General features: G+C 36.2%; 1 protein-coding gene and 2 long non-coding RNA genes across 4 annotated transcripts in view; 1 reads left to right on the plus strand and 2 right to left on the minus strand.

The window, feature by feature from the left end:
* The window catches only part of CHSY3 (chondroitin sulfate synthase 3), a 279471-nt gene that overhangs the window by 224228 nt on the left and 31704 nt on the right, over nt 1-23539 (plus strand). The gene's annotated exons all lie outside the window — the stretch shown is intronic.
* LOC122237899 overlaps nt 436-23539 on the minus strand; it is a 52259-nt gene continuing 29155 nt past the window's right edge. Inside the window, exons 2-4 of one of the 2 annotated variants that reach the window (XR_006216637.1) lie at nt 17946-18028; nt 17811-17878; nt 436-660 (exon numbers count right to left, since the gene is read on the minus strand). This is a non-coding gene — a long non-coding RNA (uncharacterized LOC122237899). Of the gene's footprint in view, nt 661-17714; nt 17879-17945; nt 18029-23539 lie in introns of those variants that run through there. The other variant, XR_006216636.1, reaches the window with a different exon arrangement.
* LOC122237900 lies at nt 6460-11496 on the minus strand. The gene is made up of 3 exons (XR_006216639.1): nt 11330-11496; nt 9644-9770; nt 6460-6593 (listed from the first exon to the last, which is right to left on the minus strand). It is a non-coding gene; the product is annotated as an uncharacterized LOC122237900 (long non-coding RNA).

The following is a 23539-nucleotide window of genomic DNA, read 5'->3' on the forward strand; positions in this document are numbered from 1 at the left end:
GACATTTACTTAAAATATAATGCATCATAATAACATAAACATTTTTGAGCCCATCATCTAACTCAAGAACCAGATCATCAGCAGTAAGTGAGTCTATTTATTTCTTCTTATACTCATCCCCCTCTTTTGGCATAATATCCACTGTATTGGATTGGAGCTCATCTTTTTCCTGCTTTAAAAAAATTAGTTCTATCATGAGAGTATATATGCCTAAAAACTGTATTAATGAATACATTAATTAACCAATTGATTAATTATGTTATTGAGCTTTATAAAATGATGTCACTGTATAGAGACTTCTGGGGCTTGCTTTTATTACTGAGCATTACTTTTCTAAAGATTCATTCATGTTATTTTGCATCATTATCACTCCTTAATTTTTACTATCACATAATATTCCATTGTGTGAATATACCATAGCTTACCTACCTATTTTTCCCTTTATCTTGGGGGGAAGGAGAGTGGGTTGTTTCACTTTTGATTTCAAGGTCTTTCTTGCACTTGTTCTCCTGTTGCAAACGGTATCATGATGAACATTCTTGACAGCCTGCTAGCAGTAAGAGTTCTCTAGGGCACTGCTTCGCAAACTTTGTTGAATAATCAGTTTTGTTTTTCTTGTTTAGTTGTCTTATTTCCAATACTTCAAAGATTTAAAATATCCTGTGTAAAAGACAGAGGGAGAGGGAGAAGACAACAAAAATTATTTCTTTTAAATGAAAAAAGACATGAAAGCCATTTCTAATTTTGGGGTCACATTTAACAGAGGTGAATTACTCTGTCGAAGTAATTTATTCTGTGCCTATCTCTTTTTTTCATTATTTTATTAATTTTTTCATCTTGACTAGGGTACTCTTTCATCTCTATCCACTACTTCCCTCATTCCCCCCACCTGCCTCCCCTCTGGTAACTATCAGTTGGTTCTCTATGGTTAAGAGTCTGTTTTTTGCTTTATCTCTCTCTCTCTTTTTCTTTTCCTTTGCTTGCTTTCTTTCTTAAATTCCACATATGAGTGAGATCATACGGTATTTGTCTTTCTCTGACAGACTTATTACACTTAGCATTATACTCTCTAGCTCCATCCATGTCATTGCAAATGGTAAGGTCTCATTCTTTTTTTTTTTTTTTTTTGGCTGAATAATATTCCATTGTATATATATATATACTACATCTTCTTCATTCATCAGTTGATGGACATTTGGGCTGTTTCCACAGTTTGACCATTATAAATAATGCAGCAGTAAACATAGGAGTGTGTTAGTGTTTTTGTATTTTGGGGGTAAGTACCCAGTAGTGAGATTTCTGGATCATAGGATAGTTCTATTTTTAATTTTTCTGAAGAACCTCCATACTGTTTTCCACATTGGTTGCACCAATTTGCATTCCCACCACCATTGCAAGAGGGTTCCCTTTTCTCCACATTCTCACCAATACTTGTTTCTTGTGTTTCAAGTTCAGCCATTCTGACAGGTGTGAGGTGATAGACAACTCATTGTAGTTTTGATTTGCACTTCCCTAATGATAGTGATGTTGAGCATCTTTTCATGTGTCTGTTGTCCATCTGTATGTTTTCTGTGAAGAAATGTCTCTTCATGTCTTCTGCCCATTTTTAAATTGGATTATTCATTTTTGGGGTGTTAAGTTTTAGATGTTCTTTTATATTTTAGCTACTAACCCTTTATTGATATGTCATTTCCAAATATCTTCTTCCATCCAGTAGGTTGCCTTTTACTTTTGTTTTAGGGGACATATCTAGAAAGATGTTGCCATGGATGATGTCAAAAGAGATCACTGCCTATGCTCTTTTCAAGGATTTTTATGGTTTCAGGTCTCACATTTAGGTCTTTTATCCATTTTAAGGGTGTTTTTACATATGGTGTAAGAAAAGTGGTCCAGTTTCTTTTTTTTTTTTTTTGCATGTGGCTGTCCAGTTTTCTCAGCACCATTTATTGAAGAGACTGTCTTTTTCCCACTGGATGGTCATTCTTCCTTTGTTAAAGATTAATTTGATAACTGTGGTGTATTTCCGAGTGTTCTATTCTATTCCATTGACCTATGTGTCTGGTTTTTTGCCAGTACTATACTGTTTTAATTACCACTGCTTTGTAATATGATTTCGAATCTGGAATTGTGATACTTCAGTTGTGTTTTCCTTTTTCAAGATTGCTTGGCTATTTAAAGTCTTTTGTGACTTTATACAAATTTTAGTATCGTTCTAGTTCCGTGAAAAATGCTGTTGGTATTTTGATAGGGATTACATTAAATCACTAGAATGCTTTATGCATTTTAACAATAGTTGTTCTTCCAAACCATGAGCATGGAATGTCTTTCCATTTCCTTGCATCCTCCTGAATTTCTTTCATCAGTGTTTTATAGTTTTCAGAATACAGGTCTTTCACCTCTTTAAGTTTATTCTAGGTATTTCGTTGTTTTGGTGCAATTGTAAATGGGATTTTCTTCTTAATTTCACTTTCTGCTGCTTCACTATTGGTGTATAGGAATGCAACAAATTTCTGTGTGTTGATTTTGTATCCTGTGACTTTATTGGATTCATTTAGCAGTTCTAGTAGTTTTTTGGTAGGGTTTTTGGATGAGTCTTTAGGGTTTTCTATATATAATATCATGTCATCTTCATAGTGAGAGTTTTATTTCTTCTTTACTAATTTGGATGTCTTTTATTTCTTTGTGGTGTCTAATTGCTGTGGCTAGGACTCCAAGTCCTATGTTAAATAAAAGTGGTAAGAGTGGACATCCTTTCTAACCTTAGGGTAAAGCTCTCAGTTTTTCTCCATTGAGTATGATGTTGGCTATGAGTTGTTCGTATAAGGCCTTTATTATCTTGAGATATGTTCCCTCTAGACCTACTTTGCAGAGAGTTTTTATCATGATAATGTACTTTGTCAAATGCTTTTTCTGCATGGACTGAAATGATCTTATGGTTTTAATCCTTTTTCTTATCTTTCTTTTGTTTTTTTGTAAGTTTTTTTAAATTTATTTTAAGAGAGAGAGAGAGAAAAAAAAGTCCCAAGCAGGTTCCACACTGGCAGCACAGAGCTCTATGCAGGACTTGAAGCCATAAACTGTGAGATCATGACCTGAGCGGCAACCAAGAGTTGGGCACTCAACCAGCTGAGCCACCCAGGCACCCCTATCCTTTCTCTTATTAATGTGATGTATCATGTTGATTGTTTTAGCACTATTGAACCATCCTTGTATCCTGGGCATAAATCCCACTTAGCTGTGGTGTGTGATTTTTTAAAATATATTGTTGGATTCGGTTTGCTAATGTTTTGTCAAGTGTCTTTGCATCAATATTCATGAGACATATTGGCCTGTAGTTCTCTTTTTTCTGGTGTCGTTATTCTGTGCCAATCTTATTGCAGACAGTAAAGAAGTTTGAGGACACACTTTGAGAAGCACTGCCTTATAGTCTTAGAAATCGACTTGCCATAGGGTTATACTTGGCCAAGTAATGAAAATTGTTTCTAAATCACTGTCTTGGCTTACAATCCCAGCAGCAGTGTATAGGTCCCTGTATCATCCAATCATCACTGATATTTTCTGGCTTTTTACTATTTTCAGGTTGGATAAATATAAATGATTTTTTATTGAGGTTTCATTGCATTTCCCTGACTACTTTTGCAGGCGACATCTTTTCAAAATTTACTGACCATTCATGTTCTTGTGTGAAATGTCTGTGTCTTTTGCCTGTTTTTCTGTTGATTTGGTTATTTGTGTGTGTGTGTGTGTGTGTGTGTGTGTGTGTGTATGTGTGTGTGTGTGTGTGTGTGCACTATATGCTAAATTCGTGCCAGCTGTATGTACTGTAAATATCTTTTCCCAGTTTGTGGCTTTCCTTTTCACTTTAGAGGCAAGTTTCACTGCATCAAAAAATATTCGTGCCTATACTTCCTCAAATTTTATGAGAAGACATAAGGTATAGATGGTATTGTAGCTATGTCTATGCATTCCATAAGATGGACACTTTGGACATGTTTAAAGAATATTAATGTAGGCATGATAGTATTTTTTTCTGTTTAGCAAATGAAGCTTGGGCTCAGAGACAGAACAAAGGGGTCCTTGATAAGTGTGTGTATATATATATACACACACACACACACACACACACACATACATACACACATATGATATATATATATATCATGTGTGTCATATATAATCATGCATCCATATATATATACATATGTATATGTACATATATATACACATATATATCTTTTTGATTCCTTTATTCCGTTGCAAATTCAAAATATCAGGGAAATGGATAATCCAACTGTTCCATATAATAACGTGAAGATATACCACAAAATGACAAGTAAGGACTGGTGAATGCATTGTATAACTAGGAAAAAAATGTTGAAATTCCCATGGTGTCATCACATCTTTAAGACTTAGGTTTGAAAGAAGATATGAGAGAAGGCTGTAGAACCAGTAATAAAGTGGGTTTCCCCCTTTTATCTTTGATGAAACACTTCCTTTCCAACTGACAAGTTGTTTTTATTTCTTTCTAAATATTCCTAACATTTCCTCCTCAAAGATAAGAAGTTAGAGCAGGAAAAAAAGAAAGAAAGAAAGAAATCCCACAGAGAATGTTATATCTGGTCTCTGAAAGACAACAATAAGAGAATATCGTCAGAATTGTTTATTAGGAAACCTTTTAATATAGATATCCTTTTGAAGGTCTTGCTAATTACCCTGAGTACACGTTTGCTCTTTTCCAGGGATAGTGGTTCCATTTTATTGGCTGTGATAAAGCAGAATGCACAAATGGCCTGTGCATTCTGAACATGCTAAATCATTTCCTTGTCTTGCTGGAGAGACTTAGATTTGCATAACTACATATTTTGTTAAAGTTATTTTCTTGACACTCTTCTCCCTCCCATTTAGAAAATCGATTAAATGCTTAGACTTCATCTTAATCACTGCTGATCTATACAGATAGCATGATGTGTGAAGGAAATAAGTTTTGAGATTTTAAAGTACTCCATAATTACATGTGAATTTTGAGGCAAAACTAAACTGAACAACTGAAATTACGTGGCGGTCACATATAAAAATGTCAGGGGAGTTATAGATTTCTTTAATAAAATGTGTTCAGTGTTCAACATTTATTAAACTACCCCTGTATACAGGGCTTTGGGTTATGTGCTAAGGAAACATATACCTTAACTCATCAAAAACTTATACATGAGGAGGAAAAAAATAATGAACTATTATATTTTGATTTTTTATTTCTTTCAATGAGCAAAAAGTACTCTAGAGTAAAAGATTCATTTGATATGCACAGAGTATTTTCTAGGGATTATTTTCAAGGACAAGAATATATTTTTACCAAAAGAGTCACTCTTGTTAAAAAGTATATATTATTTAGGGGCGCCTGGGTGGCTCAGTCGGTTAAGCGTCTGACTTCGGCTCAGGTCACGATCTCGCGGTCCGTGAGTTCGAGCCCCGCGTCGGGCTCTGTGCTGACAGCTCAGAGCCTGGTGCCTGTTTCGGATTCTGTGTCTCCCTCTCTCTGACCCTCCCCCGTTCATGCTCTGTCTCTCTCTGTCTCAAAAATAAATAAACTTAAAAAAAAAATTTTTTTTAAAAGTATATATTATTTTGATGATCCTTACATATGTCTAAAGTAAATGTGAAATGGCCTTGGTTGGCATTTAACTTGTACAGAAATGGTAGGTACCTCTATGATGAATCACCAAAGTATGTTCTAGGGATGGAAACCAATAGAAAGACCCAAATGTATTGTCTCTGAATTGAAGAGTGCATTTCAGTGCCAAAAGCCTAATAAGCCTGAAAATGACTGGTATAACTTCAAAATTCTTAGGGTTTTCTTATCTTCCACTGGCCCCAAACAATGCTTAATGTTCAAAACCGTTACCTACCTTCATTCTTTCTGCATTTTTTCCCTTACACACTCCCTTTATCCCGCCTCTACTCTCAGTTTTATATAAAACTGATTTAAAAAAAAATCAGTGTTCTCAGTGTAATGTCTCTTTTTACTGAAAAGTCATAGGCATTTAGGTCTGAAGGCAAAATTAGGTCTGTAGGTGTTGCTGTAGATGCTTCTGGCACACAAGCAGGGATGGAGAACTTGTCACATCCTGTGGTTTTCCATTACTATTTCATGCATCCAAAACATGTCTCCCTACAACTCTTTCCCATCATCAGTCCTGTGAAACCACACAGCAAGAGTTAATTCTTGGGGCACCTGGGTGGGGGAGTCTATTAAGTGTCTGACTCTTGATCTCGGCTCAGGTCATGATCTCACAGTTATGACTTTGAGGCCCACATCGGGCTCTGTGCTGATGGCATGGAGCCTGTTTGGGATTCTGTCTCTCCTTCGCTCTGGCCCTCCCCAACCTGTGCACTGTCTTTCTCTCTCAAAAGAAATAAATAAACATGAAAAATAGTAAAAAAGACTTAGACTTACTTCTTCTAATTACTCCTCAGATATGTGAAGATTATCGTGATCTGCTAAGTTTTCTCTTTTCCAGCTACATATTTCAATATTCTTAGTATTTCTTCTTGGTCTTGAATCATTTCACCATCCTGACCCTTTTCTCCAAAGTGGTCTATTTTATGGATAAAAAAACTTAAATGCCAACAAGAATTGGGCTAGTAACACAAATGTGTGAATTCAACTGGAAAGATGTCAGAAATGTTGCATATTGCACATTTAGGAATGCTTCCATACCATTAGAACTATTCTCTCTTCTTTTTTATTAGCATGTAACTAGATCAATTATTTGTTTCCCACTTTTAGTTGAGACAAGTTAGAAGACTTTATCAACTTTCCACTTAAATCTGGCATATGGAAAAATGCAGCAGTACCAACATGATGTCCAGGGTCATTGACATTTGGTTACAGTTGCAGAAGACAATAGGTTACCCAGCAACTATACCATCTGGAGAGAGAAATCACACACAACCTGAGTAAACAAGGACTGCTCATTTCAAGTAGAGGGTTGCCACGTGGCAGCATGGATCTGACGTGTTACAGCTTCCACCTTCAAGTCAGCCTGGAAATTTGTTTTTGTATTCTTGTTTGCTTGCCTTTTTGTGCGAAATTTTCTAATTTGTAGAAGTCAGTAGTAAACTTAACAAAAAGAAAGAAAGGAAAAAATCTCTGTATATCAATACTGTGCTAGCCAAGCAAAACACATGAATACATCTGTAGGCCAGACATGGCAGGTTTGTAACTCCTGCTTACCAACCACTGCTTCCAGATGTTGTTTTTAGAACTGAAGCTCATTTGGCAGAAGTGTGGAGCCAAAGAGGCACAGCTGGGCTGAGGAGGCCGTGCAAGGGCTGAGCCAGGACCAGGTGCCAGGATGTATCTAGATGAGCCAAGGGCAGCATCTCCTTAGGAGTCTGGTGACAGGCTGTGGCCAAAGGTGACATAGTCTGTCAGCAGCACTAAGGAGGTCTCACAACTACCTAAACATGGGCAGGCTTTACCTGAAAGGGTTGTGCAGCAAAGAAGAAGGGCTCCATAGAAGCCCAGGTAATGGGCATAGCTTAGAGATAGGGAATTCAGAGGCAGTTGGCCAGGGAGAAATTCTGAAAGTGTACAGTTTTCAGGGCAGAAGTAGGTTACCGGGAAGGCAAGACGGAGAGCAGGTAATAGAACAGCAAATCAAGTCTGATTTGGTGCTGAACTATTAGCCGAGGCCCTTACATTCCTTATACCCAGAAATAGGATTGGTTCCAGAGCTGAGAGTGAGGCTGCACCTGGCAGGTAGAAGGTGAGGGATGGGGTGCAGGTGACAAAGTGGAAGGCAGGGCAAACATAAGTGTGGTAAACAAAAATTTTTTTAAAAAGTGCTCTGTTATCACAGAGGCAATTTTATTCTTTACCTAAAAACCCTAGGATTAAAGATAATTTGAAATATGCAAATAGGTGTGTGTGTGTGTGTGTGTGTGTGTGTGTGTGTCTGTGTGTGTGTCTGTGTGTATCTTCACTTTTATTAAAGTAGAGCAATGATGAAACTATCAAAGGAAAATATCTTGATTCAGCCAAGGCTAGAGTTTTTATATATATGAGACATATAAGATATATATTATATAATCTTCCTAACCTATAAATGCTATATATCAAATAACCTATATATATATAAATTTAAAGCCTACATATGTATATTTATATTCCTAAAACAGAATTCCTTGAAGAGCAATTTTTGTATGCAAGATCTCTAGTACATCTTCTTGTTCTTTCTCCCTTGACAAAACTTAAAAAAAAATAAAAATGAGGTTCACATAAGAAAATCAGAGATTCTGGAGAAAGGTGGGCCTTTAGGGAAAGGAATCCTGGATCAAAGATCTCTATTGCAGCTGTAATTCCAAAACTTTTCTTGTATAATGGTTTTATCTTTTCCTTAGGAAGTCAAACAAGGAGGGCTATCACACCCTAGCTATTTTTGAATGGAATATGCCTCAAAAATTATACAAGGTTCATTATATGTAATTATCTGTTCTCCAGAGGTAGACAGGAAGGGGGTTCTAGGAACTTTTACAACATTGAAAAATCACATTCATCTACCCATGTGGATAAGAACCAAAATATAATAACCAAAAATTAGCTGTTTTCATAATTACAGCTAATATTGATAATCCTTGTAAGATTCTGAAATCAACTGTATGAAAAGAAAAAGAAAGTAGCCTAAAGAAAAGTCTGGAGGGCCGTACTGCATCACTGAGCATATACCTAGTCTGGTATAGCATATGGTGTATATTGGTACTTAATTAGTATTTGTTGACTGAATGAATGTTTCACAGTATGGAAGGTGGTTTAAGATCTTCTAAGAGAGAGGTAAATGAAATTTCCCTCTAAATCTGTGCTTATGGGAGATGCATTTTTCATAAGAATGATGATTAATAACAGGATTAGAAGATTTTGTTTAATGGTGAAAAAAATTTCTGAGGTCAGCGTTTGTTTATTTTTACTTGCAGACCCCAAAAGGGTAGACTAGTACATATTCAAATATTAACTGTTAAATCGTAGTCATAAATTTTTAAGGAAATATCTTTTGGGGAGCAATCTTATGTAATATGTATAAAATGGATCATTGTAGCCAATTTGGCTACATTTCATAATCATTGGCATAGATAATATAGAGATAATAGAGGCCACATGGGAAATAATCCCTTCATCTGCTTTAGCAGTCAGCAAGAGATAGCTAAAGTAGTGATGAATTATAAGATAATGATGTATTAACTCAAGAGCTGATACAGTTCCTGCAGGTTGGACCTGAATACCTTTTGTTCAAGTAGAGCAGTGATGAGACTATCAAAAGAAATCTATCCAGGGGCACCTGGGCGGCTCAGTCAGTTGGGCATCCAACTTCAGCTCAGGTCATGATCTCACAGTTGGTGGGTTCAAGCCCCACGTCAGGCTCTATGCCAATAGCTCAGAACCTGGAGCCTGCTTCCGATTCTGTGTCTCCTCCACTCTCTCTGCCCCTCCCCTGCTCACACTGTGTCTCTCTCTGTCTCTCAAGAATAAATAAAAATGTTTTAAAAAATTTAAAAAAAGAAAATAAATCTATCCAAAACAGTGTGATTCCTCCAAGGCTAGTAATTGATTGGATCAGAGTTCCCTTAGGCAAGACACATGGGAAATTACCTTGAAGAGAGAAGTCCAGATAACAGTAATTGATGATGTTTCCCATTTTTTGAGGTTCAGAAGCTCAGAGCAAGCTGTGTGGGCTCTATCATACTTCAACAGGACACTGAATTCTTCGAGTGAGCTCCTGGTTAGAATGAATATGATAACTTTACATCTTGAAACTGAAACCTAGGTAGCTGGTACAGCAGAAAGCTGTTAATCATAAGAGATGAGCGTTAACTAACACTTCATTAGAAGAGCTAAACAAGATCTAATTATTTTTAGAATAATTGCTGTTTTACGTTCAAGAGGTTTTCTTCTGTCCTGCTATTGGGAACATGTGGCTGCCCTCTGAGTTATTACAACAGAATACCAAACCATGCAGTTACACTCTGATTACTCTGTATTTAAAATATGGCAAAGAATATTCACAATAATCATTAGGGGTGCCATTATAATAGATGTTGACTATTGTGGAGAACTGGAAGCAAACCTAATATTTTTTAAAATTTTTTTTCATGTTTATTTTTGAGAAAGAGACGGAGACAAAGAGACAGAGAAAGAGACAGAGTGGGAGTGGGGGAGAGAGAGGGAGACACAAAATTCAAAACAGGCTTCAGGCTGTAAGCTGGCAGCACAGAGCCCAACACAGGACTCAAACCCACCAACCATGAGATCATGACCTGAGCTGAAGTTGGACACTTAACTGACTGAGCCACCCAGGTGCCCCAAACCTAATATTTTTAAGGCTTCTCTCTTACAAGATTTCTTAGTAGTGTGGTTTTAAAACAAATTTTTAGCCAATGTGTTTACAGGAAACCTTAGCCCAAAACTGCAACTACTTTTCATAAAATTTAGCTATCAAGTCAAGGTCCATGGCGGTTTTTGAAGCATTTTTTAAAATTGCAATAGTAATGTGGTTTTCACATCACTAGACTAGCAATCAGTATTTTCTGAATTTCATTTAGATCTGGCTCACAGGGCCAATACTTAAAGCCACAGATAGAAGAGATGAGGATCTTATAGTACTTTGAAACTCAATAGATGGATAGATGGATGGATGGATGGATGGATGGATGGATAGACAATGATTTCATTTATTTAAAACAAATTGTGACTTCATTTGATAGCTATTATTTCACTTGGTGACTCAAACATTTATTCTCTGATGTAAGAATCTTAATCTTTTGTTTATAATTTTTCTCTTCCAATTGGAGAATTGAAACCTTGCTTTCCTAAAATGTTGCTTTTAGCTAAAGAGGAAATAAAATATTCCAGTGTGATTAGATTTGAGAAAATACTTTTCAAGTATGGCATCAAAGTCAATCTGTTTTCTTTTCTTTTCTTTTCTTTTCTTTTCTTTTCTTTTCTTTTCTCTCCTTCCTTCCTTCCTTCCTTCCTTCCTTCCTTCCTTCCTTCCTTCCTTCCAAGAGAGTGTGCAAGGGAAGCAGGGGATGGGCAGAGGGAGAGGGAGAAGGAGAATCTTGAGCAGGCTCCACACTCAGTGTTGAGCCCTATACGGGGCTCAATCCTATGACCCCAGGATAATAACTTGAATGGAAATCAAGAGTCAGACAGTCAACTGACTGAGCCACCCAGGCACCCCAAAGCCAATCTGTTTTTCAAAGAGTTATTGGTAGTGGTGGTGGTGGTGGTGTAGGAATTAATTGCATAATATCAAGAACTCAATCATCAAAACCTTACTTTTGATACTGTTTCTGAGCAAAAGTTATCTTGGCTGCTGTTAAATATGTAGGGAGTTCCTAGAACATCCGGTCAAGTCCCAAATCTCGACTTTCCAAGGGTGGAAAATTGGTGTCCTTCCCCTTAATGGCTGCATTAGTGAGTTTTCTATTGCACTTGGAAGAGCCGAGCTCCTGGAAATAGGACAAAATCAGATGAAATTTTGTGGGTGGAATTTAAGATTTCCCATCAGTCAGAACATAGGAGATGGCAAAAAAGAGACAAGGGAGCCACAGTTTGAAGAGACAGAAATCACGTACCTGGAACTGGTCCTGCGTTCTTCTCTACAAGTATGGAAATCTATTAAAGCCTAAATACGTTTGTTTTCTAACTAATATGTATTGCTATGATTTCCATGTGTCTATCTGAAAAAAATAAATCCTTAATTACAATAGCAAAATGCTTTGTAGATAAAAGTGTAGTGGTTGCTTAGTAGAAGGAGCTAGTACTTTCTTCAGACTATTTCTTTCCTTCGATCATTGTCACAGCTGGTCTGAGTTCCACGAGGTGAAACAAAAAGGAAGCCCTCCTCTGGAGTTAGGTAAGTATGAGAATGGTTGTAATAGCAAGATATAATACTAAACCCACTAGGAAAAATAAGTAGAACATGAAGCCAAAAAGTCTGAAAAGACCCACTGAGGCACCAGAGTTCTAAAGATAGGTCAAATTAATATAAGCTGTTTGAAATCTAAATAGATGAATTCATATAGTATGTGCTGTTTTGTGTCTAGCTTCTGCCATTTAGCATTACACTTGAATCGCCTATGCTGTTCTGTGGAGTTCTGGTTTGTTCATTCTCACCATACGTTCATTCTACTGGCTGATTGATATTTGTATCCAACTTGGGGCTGTTGCTACTATGAGTAATACATACTATGAAAAGTTTTACACCTACCTTTTAGCGAACGTAAAACATGTTTTTTACATATCAAGGAGTAGAATTAATGGTCACAGAAGATACAGATTCTTAGCTGTATTGGATATTCCCAAATAATTTCACAGAGTGGTTAAACAAGTTTTATACTTCCACCAATAGCAGATTAAAATATTACTTTTATATTCAGGAGAACTCATGTCACAAAATAAACTTCAGAGGGGCACTTTCACATTGTCATCTTCTGTTTCAAAGTCATTCAATCTAAGGGTGTATAGCCATTGAAGGGAGTGATTCGTAGGTTACCTTTGGGTCACTATCTTTAAAGAGTTCCAGATGTATTCATTCTTTAAAGATATTCTTCCAAGTTTTAAAATTATTCAGAAGTACTTCCATGTTTACTAATGGCAAACCTTTGAATGACTTTGATATGAATAACGGTACTTTATATGTATGTTCCAATAATGGAACACAGAAATATCTTTCTAAAACCTGTAAGGGTTTTCACATATTGTTATCTAATGACAGTACTGTTCACATGATACAATTGAGATCCTGAGCAGTTAAAAAGTAGAAACCTTTGTTTAGAGAAAATCTTTCTACATTAAATTTTGGCCTGAGATTCAGACGTTCAGGGTGCAAGCTCCTTCTTCCCACAGGTAGACATTGATCTGTGAACGAGTCTTCGAAGTAAATAAGAATTAACGATTGTATTACCTGGGCTTTATTGATTCCAGGTGTTCAGTACCACTACTAATTTGCATGATCACTTTATCTTAATTTATATGTTAGTATTCTTTTGAAAAAAAATTAGAAATCAAGTCAGAGAAAGATTAAGTGTCTTACTTAATATTACTGGAAGGTGATATTCCATTCCTCAAGTTTCAGTTAAAATGTGTTTAACTTCTACAACATTGAGGATTTTGACTGCATGTAATGGCACCTCATTACAACAGGATGTTACATTAAATGGGGACAATTTTGAGCATGCAAAGAATAAGAACTGCATTTTGGATACAAAGTCTGGTATACCAAGGGTCATATCAATTCCAAGAACTGGACAGAGTTGCTGCTGTGCAGTTATTAGTAGAAACACCAGCCTCTATGTCTAAGTTTCTTTAGTGAAGTGGAATGTTACAGTAATTTTTTAAATGTAAATTATGATTGGAATTTTTGTGCAGTCACTAACGATGCTTACGAACTATTTGAAATAACTAGCTTTAGAAGTATATTATGAAATGATATGTGCCTTATGATCACAACTATGTATGATATGTAGAAAAAGACTGAAAACACATATAAAAATATAGTGACTCGTGATCTTGAAAGCAAGAGTATATTTTGACAACTTTTTTATACTTCCCAAATTTTGTACATAAGTATTCATTTTTTTAAAATTTTACTCAATTTGGGGTGCCTGGGTGGCTCAGTCAGTTAAGCATCTGACTTCAGCTCAGGTCATGATCTCACAGTTTGTGAGTTCAAGTCCCTCACAGGGCTCTGTGCTGACAGCTCAGAGCCCGGAGTCTGCTTCAGATTCTGTGTCTCCCTCTCTCTCTGCCCCTGTCCTGCGTGTGCTGTGTCTGTCTCTCAAAAGTAACTGAACAGTAAAAAAAAAAAAAAAAGAAAAAAAAAGAAAAAAAAAAAAACGAAAACACCTTTTAAAATTTTACTCAATTTAAACTAAAAACAAAAAACAAAACAAGTAACAGTTCACCCATTTCTTCCACTCCCTACCCCATGCCTCTTACAATCACCAATATGTTCTGTAGATCTATGGGCATGTTTTTTTGGTGTTTGTTTGTTTGTCACACAGTATTTGTCTTTCTTTCTCTGACTTATTCACTTAGCATAATGCCCTCAAGCTTCATCCATGTTGTCACAAATGGCAAGATTTCATTTTTGTAATTGCTGAATAATATTCCATTGGAGATATATATATATATATATATATATATATATATATATATATATATATATCACATCTTCTTTATCCATTTATTTGTCAGTGGACACTTAGGTTGTTTCTGTAAATAATGCTGCAATGAATATGTAGGTGCATATATCTTTTCAAGTTAGTATTTTTATTTTCTCTAGATAGATACCCAGAAGTGGAGTTGCTGGATTGTATGGTATTCTATTTTTAAGTTTTTGAAGAACCTTCATACTGTTTCCCAAAATGGCTGAACCAATTTACTTTCCCACCAACAGTGCACAAGGATTCCCTTTTCACCAGATCCTTGCCAATCCTTGTTGTTTCTTATCTTTTTGATAACAGCCATTCTAACAGTTGTGAGATGTATCTCATTGTGTTTTTGATTTGCATTTCCCTGATGATTAATGAAGTTGAACATCTTTCCATGTACTAGTTGGCCATCTGCAGTATGTCTTCTTTGGAAAAATGTCTACTCAGATCTTCTTCCCATTTTTTAATCAGAGTGTTTTAATTTTTTGCTATTGAGTTGTCTGAGTGCTTTGTTATTTTGGATATTAGCCTCTTATCAGATATGTGATTTACAATTATTTCCTCCTAATCAGTAAGTTGCCTTTCTGTTTTATCATTTCCTTTGCTGTGTAGAAGCTTTTTAGTTTGATGCAGTCCCACTTGCTTATTTATGCTTTTGTTGCTTTTGCTTCTGATGTCAGATTAAGAAAATCATTGCCAAGACCTATGTCAGGGATCTTACTGTTTCTGTTTTCTTCTAGGAAGTTTATGGTTTCAAGTCTTACATTCAAATCTTTAATTCATTTTGAGTTAGCTTTTGTGTATGTTGTCACTGGTCCTGTTTCATTTTATGACACGTGGTTGTCCAATGTTCTTAATGTCATTTATTGAAAAGACTATTCTTTCCCCATTATATATTCTTGTCTCCTTTGTCATAAATTAATTATCTGTATATTTCTGGGCTTTCCATTCTGTTCCATTCATCTATGTGTCTGTTTCCATGCCAGTACCATACTGTTTTAATTAATGTAACTTTGTAGTTTAGTTTGAAGTCAGGGAGCATGATGCCTCCAGCTTAGTTCTTCTTTCTCCAGATTGCTTTGACTACTTGTGATCTTTTGAAATTCTATACAAGTTTTAGGACTATTTGTTGTAGTTTTGTGAAAAATACCATTGGAGTTTGATAGGTATTGCGTTGAATCTATATATTGCTTTGGGTAGTATGGACATTTTAACACTATGAATTCCTCCAATCTTTGGGAACAAAATATCTTTACATTTGTTTGTGTCTTCTTTAATTTATTAATGTCTTGCAGTTTTCTATATATAAGACTTTCACCTCCTTGTCTAAATTTATTCCAAGGTGTTTTATTCTTTTTGATGTAATTATAAATCAGATTGTTTTCTTAATTTCTCTTTATGATAGTTGGTTATTAATGTAAAGAAACAATAGATTTTGTGTATTGATTTTGGATCCTTCAACTTTATTAAATTTGGTTGCTAGTATTAACAGTTTGTTGATAGTGTCTTTGGCATTTTCTATAGATTATATCATGTCTTTTGCAAATAGTGGCAACTTTACTTTTTCCTTTCCAATTTAGATGACACTTATTTTATTGCCTAATTGCTCTGGCTAGAACTTCCAGTGCTATGTGAATAAAAGTTTGAGAGTGGGCATTATTGTCTCGCTCATGATCTTAAAGGAAAAGGTTTCAACCTTTCCCCGTTTAGTATGATGTTAGCTAGGGGCTTGTCATATATGCCCTTTATTATGCTGAGGGTATATTCCGTCTAAACCCACTTTGTTGAGATTTTTATCATAAAAGGATGTTGAATCATCTTGCATCCTGGAATAAATTCCACTTGATAATGATGAATGAATCTTTTAACATACTGTTGAATTTGGTTTGCTGATATTTTGTTGAGGATTTTTGCGTTTGTGTGTATCAGGGATACTGATCTGTAATTTTCTTCTTTGTGTGTGTGGCATCCTTTTTTGGATCTGGTATCAGAACAATGCTGGCCTCTAAATTGTGCTTGGAAGAGTTACTCACTCTTGTATTTTTAAGAAGAGTTGGAGGATTGGTATTAATTCCTTGAAGAGATAGTAGAACTCACCAGTGAAAGCTTCTAGTCTCAGACTTTTGTTTGTTGGGAGGTTTTTGATTACCATTCCAATCTCCTTGCTGGTAATTGGTCTTTTCAGATTTTCTGTTTTATAATGATTCAGTCTTGGTAGGTTGTATACATATGGGAATACCCATTTTTTCTATGTTATCCAATTTATTGGAATATAATTTTTCATAGTAGTCTCCTGATCCTTTGTATTTGTGTGGTAGCAGTTACAACAACTCCTCTTTCATTTCTGATTTCATTTATTCGAGTTGTCTCTTTTTCTCTTGGTGAGCCTAGCTAAAGGTTTGTCAGCTTTGTTTATCTTTTCAAAGAATCTGCTCTTACTTTTCTTGATCTTTTCTATTATCTTTTTAGTCCCTATTTCACTTATTTCAGCTTTTGAGTTAGGCATTGATAGCTACACATTTCTCTCTTAGAACTACTTTTGTTGCATCCCATAAATTTTGGTATGTTCCATTTCCATTTTCATTTGTCTCATGGTATCTTTTTTATTTCTCTTTTAATTTCTTTTTTGACCCACTGGTTGTTCGGTAGCATGTTGCTTAATCTCTACATATGTGAACATTCCAGTTTTCATCATGTAATTAATTACTGATTTCATTCCATTATGGTTAGAAAATATACTTGATATGATGTTAATTTTCTTAAATGTGTTAAGACTAATTTTATGACCAAAACTAGATATATCTTGAAAAATGTCCCATGTACACTTGAAAACAAAATAAGATTCTGTTGCTTTAGATGGAGTGTTCTGTAAGTATCTGTTTAGTCTATCTGCTTTAACACATTGTTCAAGGCCGATGTTTCCTTATTAATATTCTGTCTGTATGATCTGTCCATTGATGTTAGTGATTTCTACTATTATAGTATTGCTATGTTTCCCTTTACATCTATTAATATTTGCTTTATATATTTAGGCACTCCTATGTTGGGCGCATAATACTTACAATGTTATATCCTCTTGTTAGATTGACCCCTTTATCATTATGTATTGCCCTTCTTTCTCTCTTATTACGGTTTTTGTTTTAAAGTCTATTTTACCTGATATAGGTATAGCTACTCCAACTTTCTTTTGGCTTTACTACTTACTACTTTAAGGTAAAAAAATACTAGAAATTATGATGTGCTAGAGAAACCACTGAAAATACTGCTGATAAGCAGAGAAGGGTGTAGTCAACTGGTATTGATTAATAACAGTAAATACTTGATGATATACTCTTAACAGAATTCTAATGATTACGTGATATTTAGAGCTAAGGCAGTCTCTGAAGGATTACTTTTAGCCATAGTGTTAAGAGCATGGTGACCTTTTATGCTAAGTGTGCTCACTTACACATAAATTAGGACCTCAGTCAGAATCATAAACTGCATTAGCACTTACGTTCTTGCTAATGAAAAGCACATTTGAAGTAGCACTGGATCTGCTCCAGTATTAATGCCATGGATTTTCCATCTCTTCTGAATCCCCAAGGAGGAATAAAACTTACAGCTATTTTGGTTTCTCCTTCTGTGTTTTGTGTAACTTCGAGGCTCCATAAAAATATTTCCATGCACCCTAGAGAAATAATAAAAGATGTTTTAAAAGAAATCATGTGTTTGTGTGGGTCCCCCCCCACCATTACCTCTAGATCTAGTTGCAACACCACACCAAATTCGTTTCAGAGCTTGACGACTAATACAGAAATGTTTCACGAGCTCACAATGTCTGGAAAAAAGAAAAAGAAACTGTAGTCCACTGTCATTAAGATGCACACATTTTCCTGGGATTATGGGTGCCATATTTTAAGTGATATGTGGAATGTGGATGCTGATTCATCATCACCCACCAAGGATGTGCAACTCTTTCAGGCACAGTCTCAGTTTTGTAGGTAGTTAGAGAGGAAAACTCTAATTAATATTATAGTTTCAAGACTGCTGATGGCTGTGTAGGATGTCATCATTCTGAGCATGCTAATACACTGTTGATGAACAGTTGTGATGAGTCCTTTATCTGCCTGATGGTTTGTGTGAGACAGAGAACCAACCAAGTAAAGGTCATGAATTTCAGAAAGCAAGTGTTGACATGTTCAATTCATTCTTCTTGTATTTACTTAACCTATGGTTATGAAGTACCCCCTTTGTGCCAGGTGCTGATCTCATTGCTGGGGACATGGCTGTGAACAAAACAAGCAAAATCCATTCCATCACAGAGCTTGTACTGACTTGCATTATCACTGTGGATACATCTCAAAAGCTTTCCATTCCATGAAGACGTGGCTGGGCCAGACACTCAGTGTGTGTGATTAGCCCAGCATCTTTGAAAAAATAGTTTTGGAAACATTTGCATCATAATCACTTAGGACACCTTTAAGAAAAATGGGATCAGAGGCACCTGGGTCTCATTTGGCTAAGCATCTGACTTGATACGGGCTCAGGTCGTGATCTCACAGTCGTCGGATTGAGCCTCACATTGGGCTCTGTGCTGAGCATGGAGACTGCTGGGGATTCTCTCTCTCCTTCTCTCTCTGCTCCCCTCCCCTCTCAGAATAAAGAAATAAACTCAAAAAATATATTAAAACCAATGATCCAAGAAGATATATCTTATATTAAGTGTTCTTAATGTATGCACATACATGCAAATAATAATATGATAATAATAATAATGATAATAATAATAATAATAATGGTGAAGTGATGAGAGGAAATTCTAGGAGGTAATGGATGATATGTCTGTGGCCTTGATGGTGGTAATGATTTCATGGGTGTGTACTTATCCTCAAACTCACCAAATTGTGTATATTAAATGTATACATCTTTTTCCTGTCAATCATACCTCAATTAAGTGGCTCCAATTTATTTTAATTTAAAATTTTAGATTTAAATTAAAATTTTAATTTTAAAATTTAATTTAAAATTTCTGATGGCACAGAGCCTGCTTGGAATTCTTTCTCTCTCCTTCTGCCTCTGCCCCTCCCCTGCTTTCTCTCTCTTTCCCTCTCCCCCAAAATAAATAAATAAACTTAAAAAATGTTCTTAAATTAAAAAAATACATAAAAACCACTGGTGCAGGCATTTATTTCTAATATTTTTTATGCAGACATAAAGAGAGAAAAGTATTTGAGGCCAGAGTAATTTGCAAATTTGTGACCATAACCAAACCAAATTTTTGATTTGCCATGAAAGGTGTGGTCTTCCCATTATAACACTCTATATTTGGAAAGAAGCAGCTTCACACTGACTACATTAATGATTTCCAGAGCACATATTAAAAATTAAGTAAAATATGTTTAACAGCATGTTTTAATATTCTAATAAATTTCATCATTTTTCTTCTTCCTGTAATTTTTATAGATATTTTTGTGCTGAGTTTTTTTTTTCTTTACTAAAGAGCAATTAAAATTTTTCCTATCAGTTCTATGATGGTGAGCAAGAGGGGAGAGTTATTTAAGTTCCTAATCAATGCACTTTTTCTAACATTGGAGGTAAATAAATAATTAAAAATCACAGATGGAATACTTACAATTAAAATTACAGATCTAGCAATAGACATAAAACTTTTCTTCAAAAGCAGCAAATAAAAGAATCACAGCTGTTGTTTAAAGCTGTTTGGGGAAGAAATATGAAGCCAGCTTGATTGATAATATTTAATGCCCTTTGAACATCTGTTAAAATCTCTTCTTTCATTTTTGATAATGCAGGGGAGGAAAAATAATTTCCCACCACCCTTCCAGGTTCTTGGCTAAGAACCTCCTATAATAAAAGACAGATTGACAGGAGAAAAGTAAACAGAAGTTTAATAACATATATACCTCCTGTATACATGGGAGAGACCCAGGAAAACTAACTCCCCACAATGGCCCAAGCCATCACCTTAAATACCATCTCCAGCTGGAGACAAAATAAGATGTTGGGGGTTGGGGGAAGACCAGTTACAGAAGTTATTAGAAAAGCACAATAAACAAAGGTAAAGTTGTTAGATCTGAGTCATTGCTTTCCCCATTAATGAGTTTCTAGTGATTTAGTCATCCTTTTTTTTTCTTGCTACAGAGGAGAGACATCCTTACAAATGGAGATTTCCCCTATAAATGTGAACATCCCTTACCAAAAAAAAGAATACATTCTACTTGGTTTTCAGTGCTTTTCCTGTGTCTGCTGTTTCTTAAAAATAATCAACTCAAGACAGTCTGTATGCCAAAGAACCATATTTTGGGGCGACAAATTCTGCTCCCCTTCAGTAATTTCTAACAACTGAAGGAATTATTATGAGCCTTTTGGTGTAGCGTGATAAGTTTATATTCAGTGAAATATTATACAATTCTTCTATGTGGATTTTCTCCATATCTCCAGTCAAATCAGATATATCCTACAAAAGCAACTACTCATAAAAGAAGGTTCCCTACTTTTTTTTGCCCCATCCTGGAGAATGATCCTTTTTAAGAAGAAATCATATGGTGTTATTCACCAGCTGCTTAAAGTTAAGCATATTTGTTGCCTGTGTATACTCTCCTCCTGGTCATTCTGAACTCTGCATTTCATCAAAATATCATTCTCTCTCTCAAGCCTTTAAGTGTTGCAAATTAATTTTTCTGATCTGGAACATTTTCTGCCATGTCTCTCTTCCCTTTTACTTTGCACCTTTTGTTCCCTAAAACCTCAGCTCATAATTCCCAATCTGGAAAGCCTTTCCTCATTGCTCTGGGAAATTAGCCTCTTTTTCATCCATAGCTGCCTGCACACAGGCTTCTATTTCAGCACACATCACATTGTGCTTCCTCACACTGTCTGCCCCTGGAAAAGTGACAGCTAGTTTTACTCATCATGGAACCTCCACCGTGAGGTTGCTGCCCAGCTTTTGGTGGGTCAGTATACCCTGGAGTTTAAAGTAGAGGCTGCAGACTTCAGCCCACAGAGGTGTTTTGTTTGGTCCATTCATGTTTGGTTGGTCGGTTGGTGATTGATGGATTGATTGATTGCTTGTACCCAGTATTTAAAAGTTAGGTGATAGCACATGTCCTACAAATCTGGATTTCTGGCTATTTTTAAAAGTCAGAAGATATAGCAGCATTAGGCCCAACAGATTGGAGCTGACTTTTCAAGTAGGACAAATACCTTTTCACTTAATCCCCTTCATCTATTTGCTCCTGACCCTAATCGAATTTGTGTCCCACCCCCACATTTAAATCCCAGATGCCCTAGAATGGAGTGCAAGACATCATATAGCTAATCCTAGAGTATCTGTGTATCTCAATGAACCCTCATATGCTCTTACTTTACCCCCTTCACAATGTCTCAGAGCTTCCTTAAATGCCATGTTTCTCTGTGTCTATCCAATCAGACTTATAAATGAACTCAAGGGGTTTGCCGTTTGCGGTGCATTCACTTGAACACAACCCAAGGAAGTGTTGAAAGCAAACAACTTTTGTTACTTATTACAAGTAAAGAGACGGGGAAATAGCTCTCGAAGCACTGTCTCTCCCTGGGGTTAGTGCAGGAATCTTTTATGTAGTGTGTTGGAGACAGGACAGGGAATGTGTACATATTAAGGGGGAACTTACACATCTTCTGTTAAGCACTCCAGTTCAATTGCACATACCTAGCATGTCAACATACTAGAACATACATCATACATATGTTTTAAAAATGGCAGAAAACCCTACCCATAGGAGGAGATTTTTGTATTATAATGAGCTAAAAGTAATTTCGGGACAACTCAGGGGGGTTTCTGCTAGGGTCCTCAGCTCCAGACCAGCTCAAAATGGCTCACATAAGAGGCTATCAGGCAAAACACCTAGCTGGGTATCTCTCTTGGCCAGAATCGCAGGTTCTGCAAAACAAAACCCATTTCTTCCTTGCTTTTGTTCCTTCTCCCTCCACTCTCCTACTGATAGCTCTCAGCCCTCCTAACTTCTTGCATCCTAGCTAGCAGCAATGTGATCATTCATACATTGATAACTCTTTGGGTTGAGAGTGTGTCTTTTTTATTTGTGAATGTTATATAGCACATAGATGTTCAATCAGTAGTAAAGCCATGTCTCATTGTATTGCGCTTCACAGCTACCACAATTTTTACAAACTGAAGGTTTGTGGCAAATCTACCAGCGTCAGTTATCCAACAGCATTTGTTCACTTTGTGCCTCTGTGTCAATAAAGTATGTTTAAATTTGGTGTGTACATGTTTTCTTAGATGTATCACACACTTAACAGCCTACAGTACAGTGGAAACTTAACTTATATGCGCCGGAAAACCAAAAAGTTAATTTGACTTGCTTTACTGCAATAATTGCTCTATGGCAGTGGTCCAGAACTACACCTGCCGTATCTCCCAGGTATGCCTAAAACGTGTTAATTAAGTAACTTTGACATGAAGTGTCTCTGTGGTATTACTGTATGACTCTCAGATTAAATTCTTTTCCATTCAATATTATATTGTAGCATTATAAGTTATTGTTCTGAAGGTGAGATGAGACAATAGGAGTACTCAGGGACCTAGAGATCTTCCTGAGGACACAGGGAAATGGATAGAACTGACTAACCCTCTGCTACTAAAACTCTTAACTTGCCTGCACATTACTTGGGGATCTTGTTAAACTGTAGTTCCTTATTCAGATGGTCCAGCGTGGGACCTGAGAATGTGCATTTATAACAAGTTCCAAGGTGATACCCATGCTGACACCTTGGACAGGAATTCCTATATATTTGACTCTTTAATAGAGAATTTCAGGGGCACCTGGGTGGCTCAGTCGGTCAAGCATCCAACTTCGGCTCAGGTCATGATCTCATGGTTCACGAGTTTGAGTCCTGCATTGGGCTTTCTGCTGTCAACACAGAGCCTGCTTTGGATCCTCTGTCCCACCCCACCCCCCTCTCAAAAATAAATAAATATTAAAAAAAGAAAGAATTTAAAAAAGTTTTAGAAATAGAGAATTTCATGTTGGTTAAGTGGCAGACCGCCTCTCTAGGACACATTGCAATCTGAAGAAAGGGCGGTGGGAGGTGTTTACAGGAGTTTACTTAACTTTGGCCTTAATTATTCAGTGTGCCAAGAAAATTGAATACTGGACTCTGCATTACAAGTTTGTAATGGGCCAACAGATTCCCTGTGCATAGTAAACATGCTACCTTTATGTATTTAGGATTCCCTTATTCTGAAAAAATGTTCACATAAAGGAAGACCCTTTGATTTCAGTTCAAGGGCAAGCCATCTGGCTCCCTCCTTGTGGAGTAATCAGGCTAATAG

The sequence above is a fragment of the Panthera tigris genome, chromosome A1 (genome assembly GCF_018350195.1).
Source record: "Panthera tigris isolate Pti1 chromosome A1, P.tigris_Pti1_mat1.1, whole genome shotgun sequence".
NCBI classification, from domain to species: domain Eukaryota; kingdom Metazoa; phylum Chordata; class Mammalia; order Carnivora; family Felidae; genus Panthera; species Panthera tigris.